Source organism: Lichenostomus cassidix, chromosome 5 (genome assembly GCF_008360975.1).
Source record: "Lichenostomus cassidix isolate B80296 chromosome 5, HeHo_3.0, whole genome shotgun sequence".
NCBI classification, from domain to species: domain Eukaryota; kingdom Metazoa; phylum Chordata; class Aves; order Passeriformes; family Meliphagidae; genus Lichenostomus; species Lichenostomus cassidix.
This window is the reverse complement of record NC_139486.1, coordinates 10,842,106-10,854,801: the sequence shown is the minus strand read 5'-3', so window position 1 is coordinate 10,854,801 and position 12,696 is coordinate 10,842,106. Positions and strand designations below refer to the sequence as shown.

Below are 12,696 nucleotides of genomic sequence, written 5' to 3'. Positions count from 1 at the left end.
CCCCCCAGATCCTTCTCTTTTCAAGGCATGCCTGATGCTGAAAACCATGAGACTGAATTACCTCATTTCCCTGCAAAGTACAATCTGTTTATTCTACAATGGGAAAATACCCTTTTTATTTCATAACCTTCAAAGTTTATTTTGGTGCAAGATTCCCTCAGATACAGCAATGTGACCACCCGACCTAAGCTGGAGTGTGGTAATACACATCCATACTGCCATTCCTCCTGCAGCATCTTTTGCAATGTATGCTGTTCACACGCCAAACACTCTTTCACCGATAAACTCTTTGTTGGGAAGTTAGGTAAACTGGCCAACTATGTGTACCAATTAAAGGTAAAACTGATAAAAACTGGCTAGAGGAACATACAAGGGGATTATACCAAGAGACAGAAAGCTTGCTGGAGAGGCAAGAGCAAGGGAAAAATATAAAAATGGTCCCTGAAAATTAGAACAATTTAATGTGTGTCTATATACATCAGGTATTTACATTTCACCATGATAATAACAGGATCCACCAAGAAACAGCATCCCTGTATGAGCAGAGGCTCCAAAAGTTTTGTGCAGGACTCTGCTGGGAAAACTCGTTCAGGAAAGGTCTTCCCCAAGACCCCCACCAGAATTTGCAGGCAGTTTGTAACCTGCTCCCTGGCAGAGCTCAGACACTCACAAATTGAGATGACAGCTGGGCATGGTTTTATGGAGCCTAGCAAGGCCCACACAGCGCAGTTGGGTGCCTGCATCCCTTTGCAGACCTATTTGCTAGAATTTTACTCAAGTTTACACAGGCCATCTGTGTAACAGCCCAAGTGACAATGCCGGTGCACTGCCGCCCACCGCACCAGCGACTGAGCAGCAACGCCGTCTCGCTCTTTTCAACCACCTTCTGCCACAGATCTCTCCACTATGAGCCACTGATTTGGAAACAAAAATCCATGCTGGGTTATTTCTCATTAAAAGCAGAGTTAAACCCCCTGGACAATCTGTAAGGCAGTGGGGGTCTGAGAGGCAGATGCCCTAGCAGGAGATGTGGTACTGGTTAGAGAGTCACAGCCTCAAGTACATTTTGAAAAGCTTACATATTGCACAGTTCTTTAGCTACTCCACACTGTGCTTCTGTACACTGCACTATAAAATCTCCCAGTGCAGTAGGTGGGCTGGCTATTTTTAAAGTGCTTTGGATGAGTTTAGGCTGATTATTATGCCTCTTTGATTTTCCTCCTTTTTGCAAAAGAGACTGAGTTTTGACTCAGAAATAAATACGTCTGGCAAAAGAAAACAAAGTCAGGCTTTATATAAAATTTTCACTGAATATAAACCTAAGTCTAAGTTCAATGCAAATCATTTTGATAAGTGGTTAATAAGTTAATAAAGATACTATTCATCAACCCACTGGAGTTGAACATTATAGTGATTTATAATTCTCTGGAATGTTTTTTACTGGTGTATTTATAACTGCTTACACCACATGGTCCTCACATGGCTAACCAGCTCTGCAGGATCTGTTTGTTATTTAAGAAAAGCATATTAATGTAATCTTAACATAAAGTGAGTGACCAGAAAATATAGTGACAGATATTATATTTTATAATCCATATATGAACTAAAAAATTTACCAGACCATTCTTTAAATAACTGTTAACATATTGAGCCAGCAGCAGTAATTCATACATGTTAAATAAACAAGAAAGTAAAGGTTACAATGGAGAACTGTTCTGTTGCTATAAAAGTGGAACCTAGTGAGCTGCAAAGCTCACAAGATGCTGCTGAATCCATTCTCAGGTTAAAGAGTTTGAAGCTCAGCCTCAGGAAGTGTTTTAATAACGAGGTGTCTTATTAATTCTTCCTGGCAAAGGTTAGAGGAGGATGTTGCATGCACTGTCTGTGTCCTCTGTCGTGCAGCTGGCAGCAGTGCTGGACTTTCCTAGGGCTCTGCATGAGAACCTAGGGAAGACCTCACCACCTGCCCCTACAGCAGGCACTCAGTGTTCAGACTGCACTCCCAGTTGCTGCAACAGAAGGGTTATGAACTCTTGCACTTCCACAAGTCCATTTCAAACAGACTTTCAGTGCCAATAGTCTTGCATAAAAGCTTGTTTACAGATTAGGAAAATGAACAGAAAAATAATGCAGTTGCTCTCGTGTCAAAATTTAACTGGACTCTAAATATTTGAGGACCCAAGGTCCTACAATTCACATCCAAATATAGACATAAACACATAAAGAATAAGGCAATTTTAATACAAAGATAATTCCTAGAACATTGAGCTTTATTGACTAGTTAGAAAGACAAACTAAACAGCCAGCTTATCCTGGAAAGCATGAGACCCTCTTTCACAAATGGCTGTGATCTGTTTAGTGGGACACAAGACTGGACTCAGCACATCCATACTGCATGCACCCTCTGGGTTTGAACTTTGGTTACCTTCCTCCTTGTCTCTATTCTTTTGAGATCTAGCACTAGCTGTATTAACACTTTCCCGTAGTTTCATCCAGGTGGCTTCACTTTGTACTGGAACAGAGCAGAGGAGACTTGCTTGTACAGCAACCCCCAACAATTAACAGCAACTTCCATCACCAACTCTTTGCACTGAATAGAGATCTCTGAACAAACAGACCCTTGCACACTAGCCCCAGGAGCCTGAGAGGCTGCAGAATCATCAGGAAGAAAACCCACAGTCCAGAGTCTGACATGAACTGTGTGGACTAACAGAAAGTTACATCACAAGCCCGAATGAAGTTTGAACAAAGTGCAGCTACAGGCAACCCCTCTGTTCTGTTTCCAGATCAAATAGTAAGTTGTTGGTGGGTTTGAACACTTCTGTTTGTTTGTTTGTTTTGCATCTCTTTCTGACCTGTGTGTACTCCCAGAAGTTCTATCTGGACCAGGATATCTCTCACTGCAAGTGCTACATCAGCAGCTGTCGCTGTTGAGCCGCTAGCAGAGAAAAGGACCCCAGTTCTCAGTGTAGCAAGAAAAGCGTTTATTATTTTGATTTCCATATATATATATAGACTTTTCAGAGGTCGCCCAGATTGGTCAGTCAGAAACCTCCCCCTAGGCCTAACTGTCCAGGCCTGAACTGTCCAAGTCTCGAGACACTGTTTGAAAAACATCCAGACTTTGTCTTTGTTTATGAAACACAGCAGAATGTTCTCACGAGAAAGACCTGTGCTAACCACAAGCAGCTTAGCACATTGGAGAGCTTCTTTCCAAATTCAAATTTGCCCTTGTACTTGGAGGTGTATGGTGCACTTGAGAGCATCACTGGCATAGCAGTTTTTCTGTCCATGTATCCAAGGATGATGTTGCAGGCTATCATCTAAATCATCCCCCTTGCAGTGTAAACAGTCCAGCACTACTTTCCCCCTGTGCACACTAAGTACATCTCTAAGACATGCAGTCACTGCAAACCTTGTTGCTGGTAAAGATGAAATGTTGACCCACAGTTCTAGAACTACATGGGATCATGCCAAATCAAAACCCAGTATTTCTGCAGCACAAAAACAACCTGTGTTTATACTGTGCTTGGAGAAATTTGACATAGTTCTGCACTATTTGCGAAGTTGCAAAGTCCTCCAGGACCACATAAAATTTCTGGAGAAACGGGGAAAAAAGCAGGAATGGAAGGTAGATAAATTAAGAAATTACTAGCAGTAGTCTGTGAACTTCATGAAGCTCTTACAGAAACCCCAGATGCAAAATGCAGTATAGAGCTAAATTCCAGCACCCATTACTCACCCTGCTTTTGAAACATGAGTAAGTCATGTGTGCAATAAGATACTGCTCTGCATGAGACATCCATGGTTCAGTATAACCTGGACCACACTGCACTAGGGATTTTCTGTCCCAAAAGAAAAGAAGAAAACTGAGTCAAAAAGAAAGTAGAAAAATATGACAATATGAAAGTTCTAGGTAAACAGTATCAGAAGGACAAAATATGCATTACAGTTACATATATATACCCTGAATTCTGATTTAAGAGTAGGTACAGATACTATGTTGTTGTCAGGCATTTGCCATGAGGCAGATGATTTTGTTGGACCTTCTACAGGGAGGAGGGAGAAGGGGTGCTCAGATATTTTTTATCATCCTTAAAATTACTGGAATTTCTTTCCAACTTTGCTCTAGCTGCAGCTTAGTTTTTTCCAAGATACTAAGCGTACCCTACCCCATGTGTGGGCTAGGCAGGCTTTAGAAATGGAAAAGAAACAAATTAGGAAATTGCCTCTTGCTTTTTCATTCTGTCTTTGCTTTCTCAATCTTTCATCATTTCACATAGATTCCAAGCTGTATCCCCACTGAGAAAAGAGAGGCATGTTAAATAAGGAGTATTTTGATCAAATCACAAACTCTGAACACTGCTGTCTGCACAGTCAGTGGTCCGGTCTGCTGTCCCATCCCATCACCAGGCATTCCAATGCAAGCCCCACATTTCCCATCTTCCTTCTGTTTTCTCAAAACACCCTCTTCTTTCCCTTTTCCTCTTTCACTTGCTTCTTTTGCTCCTATATATGAGGACTTACCTCCACACTATCATACTCAATCTCTCAATAAAAAAGGTGACATTTTGTATCAAAAATAAAAAGTCAACCAATTGAGAGTAATGATGAAGAAGGATGGTTAGACTTCAAGAACAATGCACCAAGGAAGCAAAAATGTCTATAATGGGCTAATGTAATCACTCTGCAAGGGCCTAATTACAAAAAAAAAAAAAAAAAAATCCAAACTGAAAACATTGTTTGGAACCTAACCTGTTAAGTTCTTAGAATTTCCATCAATTAGTGGTTTGGGGATTTCCTGTGAGGCAGCTGGCATCCAGACTACCATGCTCCATATCCATACATAAATTTCCTTAATTAATTTTTCATTGCCCTCTCATTTTGTATTTGTGAGAAACAGTAATTAATTGTCGTTTCAATCTTTTTACAGAACTAATACACAATGCTTCCATTAGTACCCTGTATGACTGCTGACATACCACATCCAATCCATACAGCCATAAAGTTTTGTTTCACATCCAGTCAGTAGTCACAAGCTGGTATTATCTTCCACAATTAAGCCAAAACAACTATCATTACATCACATCTATTTTCTAGCTTCAAGCAAGTGTATAAGGGCAGCTTTGGAAAATACTCTCAAAATACCTTTTCCAATTCATTACTCTGTAGTGCCAATGGTCATGTAGTGCAAATTAACTCGTATGTTTTTGGATGTAAGCCTGACAATGAATGCCAACTACTGATTTTCCACAGCCCAAACTACACACACTCACAAATGGTTGTAATATTTACAATAATGCTTTGTCAAATGGCAAGTCTAAAAAGAGGGTTAATGTTGCATTAAGAAGATCAGATGAACAAGCTAGTCACTGTACCAGTTTTAGCCTACTTTTCAAGAGTTACTGGACAACATGTGATATATCTATATGCAGAACAGAGTTTGTATTTGGAAACATGATTTTCAATAAATTTCTAGTTTTGTTGACAGTTTTTCAAGAATTTGTGTAGTTTCTGCAGCTGCATATCATAGAGCTTTCAGAATGGGTTGACTCAGGCACGCCCAAGTATTCTTGTAGGGCTCTGTTATTTACAAGCCACTCAGTTAAAATGGCAGTTATGATTTGGCTATACTCATTACTTTGTTTTCATTGTCTTCACATACTTTCATATGTCTTTGTCTTGATACTTCTGGGCTTCCTAGCAACATGGAGAAACTTAAGATTTGCTCCTTCAGAGAATTCATGGGCCCAACCCAAAGTGTCCCACTGACCACAGTGAATTTTGGTTAAACACACAGAATACCATCATGAGCAACAGCAAAATCTAAATCTGAATTAGAGGGATAATATGGTCTATCTTGCAATTTTTTGAAACAAAAAAACCTTCACAATGGCTGAAATTCTGACCTTACTAGCAACACTGACTAACCCTCTATGGAAGATTTCACTAATAAGGTTCCACTGGTACACACACCTGACAAGTTAATTCACTTCTGCTGTTATTTCTAATTGGAGAGCCAGATGCCTAGAAAATTATCAGAATGTTTACGCCTGGAAAATAAGTATCAAAGAAAGATATGAGGGCTGGAGAGTACTGAATATATAAACTCAAAAACTTAAGCAGACAGTTTCAATTTTTCCTATATCTGACAAATTTTTCTTAATGGTTGTGGCATAATTTACTAACAGGGCATTTGTCTTTTTCATTTATTTTCTTTCCCTCTTTTTCCTTTAAATTCACAGCTGCAAATCAATGCAAACTCATTCAGCGATTACCCAGGAGAAAACTTCTATTTTGTAAAGTGAACATTGTGCTTTAGGGACCTCTGTGAAAACTTTTAACAATGTTACACCCTTGGGCCTTTCTGTCCTCCAATTCCTAGCTTGAAAGCTTGCATTCTCACTAGCTGTCCCTTTTTAAGTATGCTTTTGTAAAACTGCACTGAAGTGAAAAACGTTCTTTAAGAACTTTGGTTTATTATTTTAAATAGAAAAGGTAGCTCTCCTGCCTCAATCCTGACATCTTATAGATTTTTGTATTTTTTTACATTCTGGCCAAAAATATCAATAATATAAAGCAATTCCCAGTTTCATATGTTACAGCCAAGAAACTGATTATATTATTACTGGATAACATCACCTCTTTGGAATTAGGCTGCTAGCTGAGGTCTTATTATAGTAGTGAATTCACACTGCCATGGTTAGCCATGTCAGCATTTCAATTATGATAGTCTCTTCCTCCTCCTCCTCCTCCTCCTCCTCTCTTCTCTCAAAGGACTGAAATTTGGACTTAAAAATTAACTTAAGATTGAAGCACTGACAACATAATCCATGTCAGTAAATCCATGGCTTATCATTTTAGCATATTTCTGACAAGTAGCTTTAGAGTATTTTCAAGTACAGGCCCCACTTCATGCCTTCATCCTATATACGAAAGTTGAGAATGTATGCAGAGCATGTAGCACTCATTACCATTACCTTCATGGCTTGAGCTTCTTAATGAATAACCTTTTAATAATCTCTTCATTTTAAGGAGCCTCTGCTTTTAAAACTGTGCATCCAGCTGACAGCTTGGACTGAAAGATGTGTTGCTACAGCCTCACTTCAAAATTCTGTTTCAAAACAGGGATGTCATGCACGAAGCATGTTTCCCAAAAGCACTGCTGGTGCTGAGCTTCACAGTGTAAAGGATCTGAAAAGACTCCACCTGGGAGCTCTGAGCAAAAGTGGGAGACCCACTGCAGGCTCGCCATGAAGACATCTGCCATACGTTTTTGCTGGGACGTGCCAGGAGAACTCCATGGAAACCGCAGGCAGTTAAAACCCTGCCGCGTGTTTGCCGAACAGGGCAGAGCACAACGGTGATGACACCGACGCTGCTCCTCACTCGGACTCCGGGTCCCTGTCTCTGTATGCGCCCCGCGCCCCTTCTCCGCCCCGCGTTCAGCGGGCTCCGGGCTGTGTTTGCCTTTGCCCGGGTGCGGGGGCGGCTGTCCCCTGGGCACACGCCGGGCGCACCTCGGGACAGCGCGGGGCACAGCGCCGGGGCTGCGCTCGGGGGTCATCCCGGGCTCGGCCCGCCCGCCCGCACCAGCCGGAGCGCAGCCCCGCCGGGCTCGGGGCGCAGGGACAGCCACCCCCTCCCGGGCCCGACGGTCACTTACGTTGGGGGCGGGTGCCGCCGGGAGCGCCGCCGGCCGCGGGGACGGACCCCGGCCCGCCTCCGACAGGGGTGCCGGCGGGGAGGGGGGCGGCCTCCCGTTCGGTGTCGGAAGGGTGAACATTTGCCGGAAACCCGTGCGTTTATTCCACTTGGCAGAAGCGGAGGGGGCCGGGGAGGGGGCATGGGTGCGAGGGGTGGCCCGCGGTGCCCGGGGAAGGGGGCTAGGAGCGGGCCCGCGACGTGCCCGCTCCCCGCTCGACTGTCGAATCCGCTACCCAGCGGCTGCCGCGGGCCGCCGTGAGTCACCCCCGGCCGCGGCAGCGTCAGCCTCGCCGCGGCGTTGGCAGCCAGACGAGCCGCGGCGCGGAGCCGCCGTTGTCCTCGGATGAACCCGGCGGGGCTGCCAGCGCCAGCCGAGTGAGCGCAAGGCGAGAGCCGAGGCTGTGCCGGCGCGGCGGCGTGCGACACCCCTGCGGCAGGGATGGCGGAGACGGGGCGGGGGGCGGGAGCGGGGGGGGGCAGCCCCTCGGCGGCCGGGCCGGAAAGGTAAGCGTGGGACAGGGAAGGTGCGGCGGGGGCACGGTCACGCTAAGGGCGCGGGGCGGGGGGGAAGCGCTGTCCCCCGGGCCGCGCGTCCCCCGAGGACGCGGCTGTGGCGGCCCGGGGCGCGGGGAGGAGGCGGAGGGTAGGGTGGGGGGCGAGAGCCCCTCCGCTCCAGGCACGGGGCAGATGGCTTCCGACAGCGGAGACGCTCGTCGGTGCGAATGGCCAACCCCACCCGGGCCCTGCCCTGTTAAAAAAATAAAACAGCATCCTCTGCCCCGGGGCGCAAAGATCCGACTCCTCTTGGGCGAAAGGTGCCTCGTTGCCCAACAGCCTTATCTCCCTTCTCCCGGCCGCGGGGAGCGGCAGGAAATCGGGGCAGCCGCCGGCAGCTGCTGGCGATGTCTCGAAAGCCGCAGGCAGGGTCACGGCCGCTGCCGCGCTCCCACCGCCGTGTCCCCGAGGTGGCGTAACCCGGGGTGGGGGTTCATGGGCTTATCCACAGCCTCTTCGTTTGCTCCCACCTGTCCTCTTTAGTTTTCCTTTGTTTCTTTGCTGTCCGCCCTCCCAGTCCTCTACAGCTGGAGCGGGCGAGTCCCTAAGGACGGGGCAGGTTGCTCAAGGGAAAGCACGGAGAGTTTGAACCCCGGGAGGACATCTTCTGCCCTCTGCCCCTGACCTGGGCGTTCCCAGCACCGCGCTTCCCCCGGGACTTTAGACGAGCCCTGGCCACCGGGCTGGCCTCCACCGGGGGCGATGGGGAGCGACGCTCCCCCCGAGGAGCCGCGCTGGGAGGTGGGATACGCCAGGGAAGGGCTGGACATCAGGGAGAGAAGACCCGGGGAAAGGGCTTTTAAGGAAATTCTCCCTCGGTGAAGTGAGGCGGGGTCGGAGGGACGGAGCCCCTCTTTGCCCCGGGAGGGAGAGCCCTATCTGCACACGTAGATCAGGTCGTCGCAGTGCAGCAGGTGCTTCCGAATCCCTTCGCTTCTTCCCCGCTCCGTCTCTGAGAACAGCGCCCGAGGGAGCCCACAGACACCACCTTAATAGCCGTAATAATTAAAAACAACGACAACAACAAAAACCCCCTTCTGCCTGGCCTTAATGATCCTTTACACACATTCCCCAGCCGCTCCCTCCCCCGTCCCCCCAGTGAAGGGCACTGATTATTCGCACTCCTCTGCTTGCCGAGAGCGCAGCCTGATGAAAGGACTTTATCCTCGAGTGACTCCATCGCTTGCTCCTCCTCCTCTCCCCAGCCCGCCGGCCGCCTCGCTTCGCTCTCAGCCCTAATTGGGCTCTTGCTAATATGATTAAAGCCCAGTTAAATGTTTCTTGATAAATCTTGTCAAGAGAGGATCCCCCTCCGTCCCCTCCCCTCTCTGTCGGTTGTCAGAAGCCCGGTTATAGACAGGACATGCCCGGCTCCTGCTGTTCATACTCTGGTGGGAAGTTGGCATTTCACAATTGTTCCTTTAACAGGGTTGTTTTGGAGCCGCTCCTGGGGATTGTTCCTCTTCAGGCCGGGCTTGCTGATAAGAACCGCCCGTGGCTTTTATGTAACACGTTAGGATTTGGTCCTGGTCCCAAAATCGCACTGTTTCTTTAGCCTTTTATTTCATACCCACCCTCCCCCTCCTGCTCTCGCTGCTCTTAGTAGCCTATTCCCGGAAAGGCTCTTGCTCGATGCGAGCCGGCCAGGCGCGATCGCCCGTGGTAAAAGGCGCGCAGGTCCCGGCGCAGCTGCGCGGGGGCGGAAGGTGCGCACCGGGAGCTGGTTCCGCACAGCCGGCCGCTCCCGCCCCCCCTTCCCGGGAAAATCCCCTTTTCTTCGGCTCATCTCTCCGCGCTCGGAGCCCTCGGGAGAGGTTCTCTCTTTGCTGCCCGTCGTTGTGCGAGGCGCCCCGGTCCCCCGCAAGTTTTGCGGCAGCATCACGGCAGAGAGCGCGCTCTCCGCCCTTCACCTGCGTGTGTTTCCTTGTGGTTTCACTGCAACTGAACTCGGGGGTTAAACCCCATCCCGGCCCCGTTATCCCTTAGGGAATCTGGTTGAATTCGTAGGAATTAGGAGCCAGCAGTCGGCGTTGGAGGGTGAGGGTGGTCCCCCGGGCGCCGGGCCCCCTGCGGCCAGCCACGGGCCGGCAGCGCTGCCCCTGTGCTGGCGGTGCGGAGCGGCTCGCTCCCCGTTCCGGGGGGGCTCGTTGGTGGGCCTGTCGGGTCGCTCCCACATCGGTGTGCAGTTTTCTTGGGGGTTTCAGAGGTCCGGCAGGGTCTTTTGGAGGGCGTTTGGTGGTTCTTGCTTCAGCCTTACGGGGCTTGGAGGCTGCTGGGGCTGTAGTTGTCGAGGGGAGATGGGGACGGACTGTTTGCTCCCCGGTCGAGCCATGTAGCCATGGCCTGGAAGCTCTTCTATCCAGGGCTGAAGGGAGTATTTCCCTATGGCACACCTGGCCCTGGCTCCAGCCCGTGGCGGCGTGCGGGCAGAGAGCTGCTGCCACCCCGCATTCCCACGGGGGGCACGCACTGCCTTCACCCGAGGGAAGCAGGGACACAGGTCGCCGAGGGACACGGACCGCTGCCTCTGTCCCACACCCGGGCGAAGTGCTCCCGAATTCCTCCTGCTCGCCACCGTTTTAGCCCCACAGGCTGCTCTCTTCGCACCCGAGGCTCGCCCGGGGACAGGCGGCAGCGCGCTGCCCCATCGCCCTGCGGGGACGGGCCTGCGGGATACAGCGGAGGGGGAAGGTCAATACCAAACAAACGAAAAATCACCCCCAGCCCTGGGGAGCGCAGCTCCAGCAAAGGCGCTTGTTCCCTGGGCAGGGGGAAACCCGAGCCAAGGGCCAAAACGGCGCTGTCCCTCCCCGCCGAGCCCCGCTGCCTGCTCCGGGCGGCCGAGCCCGGGGCCGCGGGGCTGAGCCCGGCGTGGCGGGCGGGGGGCGCGGGGCCGAGCCCGGGTGGGGACATGGGTCCCGCACAAGTTTCTCCGCCTTAGTTCGCCCCAGCCGAGCCTCGGCCCTCTGCAGGCGCGGTTTCAGCCGGGGTTCGAGGATGGTTCCCTCTCCCTACTCGTTCCTTCCTCTCTCCCCTGTGTGTTCCCCCATCGGGGGGGTCTGGGTTTGTGCGAGACCACAAGAGCTGCGGCCCCTTTGGCCCGGGGCTGTCGATTTACCCGAGAAGAGTCCCAAATAAGCAGCTGTTTGTGCTCTAGCTGGAACGCTGGAGGCTTTCTAAGAATGGCTCTTTTCTTACACGAGGGTTGGGGGTTTTTTTAATTTAATTTTATTTTTATTGGTACATCGAACCAGCCTACAGCATTGCTGGCGTCTTTCCACCAGGTGTCTGGGGCTCAGAGAAAAACTCAAATTAATCTGAAAATTGTGAGACAGTTTCCCTCCCCTTCTCCCAAATAAAATATGAGAAAGAATTGGTACAAACTGTACAGGAAGAGATTCAAGATGGAAAAAGAAAAGCACCTTCACTCCACCAGAGTGGTAAGGACCCAGAAAGGCCTTCCGCAGTCAGGAAGGAATCAAAGCAGCTGGAAGATGGAATTTGACTGGTTTGAGAACCAGCTTCTGAGATGTGGTTACCACCCACAGCAAGGAACTTAACCCCGTGATCCAAAACATCTCTTCCAAGACTCTTCCTAAAAAATAATAATTTGCCTTTCTATACAAAAAGAAAAAAATTCAAGTACATTGCACACATTAAACTACTCTGTTTCACAGTGGTTTTGTAGGTATGAGTCCCTATTCCCATTCTGTAGAAGCGTGAACTGGTTTGCTCCAGGGGTCACAGTGGGAGCTGGGGGCACTTGCTCGGTCCTGACACCCAGAGCTCCCACCGGACCCAGCACTGCTCTGCTCACTGAAGTCCCCCATGACACTGATGCTTTTAGCAATTGAAAGAAGGCTATCTGCAAACACAAGGGGCTGCTTTGCAAGAGCCAGGAAATACCAATTCTGGATGTTGTTTTAAACCAAGTGTAGGGTATGAGGAAACAGTCATGGAACTGGGGGTTTAGGTTTTAAACTCTCAGTGTTTGACTGTTGTAATTATTTACATAAACTCCATTTAGTCTTGATAAGTAGCCCTTGTTACCTTTGGGAGAACCCAGCTGAACTTACTGAAAGATTTTCTACTCACCTGACTTACAAAACAATTGTTTTCTTTCTGAATAAAAAGAGAGAACTGACTGATGCTCATGCTTTCGATGTAGACAGCAAAACCTAGACTCAAATCTACTTGCTTTTCTTATGCAAATCTTCTCGCAGGATTAGAAGAGAAAGTAAACAGCAGTCCAACCTTGAGATCTTTTTTCTTTTTAGAGGCAGCCTGTTGTATAAATCTGAAACAGAAACTGTTTTCATTTGAAGATCAAATAGAACTTATCTAGTGAAGCTGACAAACAGGGCAGAATAATCTGTTTGCATTTTTGGGGAAAGGATAGCTCTGGTTTTGTTTCAAGGCAAGTAACTTTTAAAT

The 12,696-nt window shown here is 48.7% G+C and overlaps 2 long non-coding RNA genes across 3 annotated transcripts in view; one reads left to right on the top strand and one right to left on the bottom strand.

The window, feature by feature from the left end:
• The window catches only part of LOC146435944 (uncharacterized), a 219,206-nt gene extending 211,207 nt beyond the window's left edge, over positions 1 to 7,999 (bottom strand). Inside the window, exon 1 of the long non-coding RNA XR_014852454.1 lies at positions 7,667 to 7,999. This is a non-coding gene — a long non-coding RNA (uncharacterized LOC146435944). The remainder of the gene's footprint in view (positions 1 to 7,666) is intronic.
• Positions 8,000 to 8,163: 164 nt separating this feature from the next.
• Positions 8,164 to 12,696, top strand: part of LOC146435942 (uncharacterized) — a 98,703-nt gene continuing 94,170 nt past the window's right edge. For both annotated transcript variants that reach the window (XR_014852455.1, XR_014852456.1), the window contains exon 1: positions 8,164 to 8,211. This is a non-coding gene — a long non-coding RNA (uncharacterized LOC146435942). The remainder of the gene's footprint in view (positions 8,212 to 12,696) is intronic.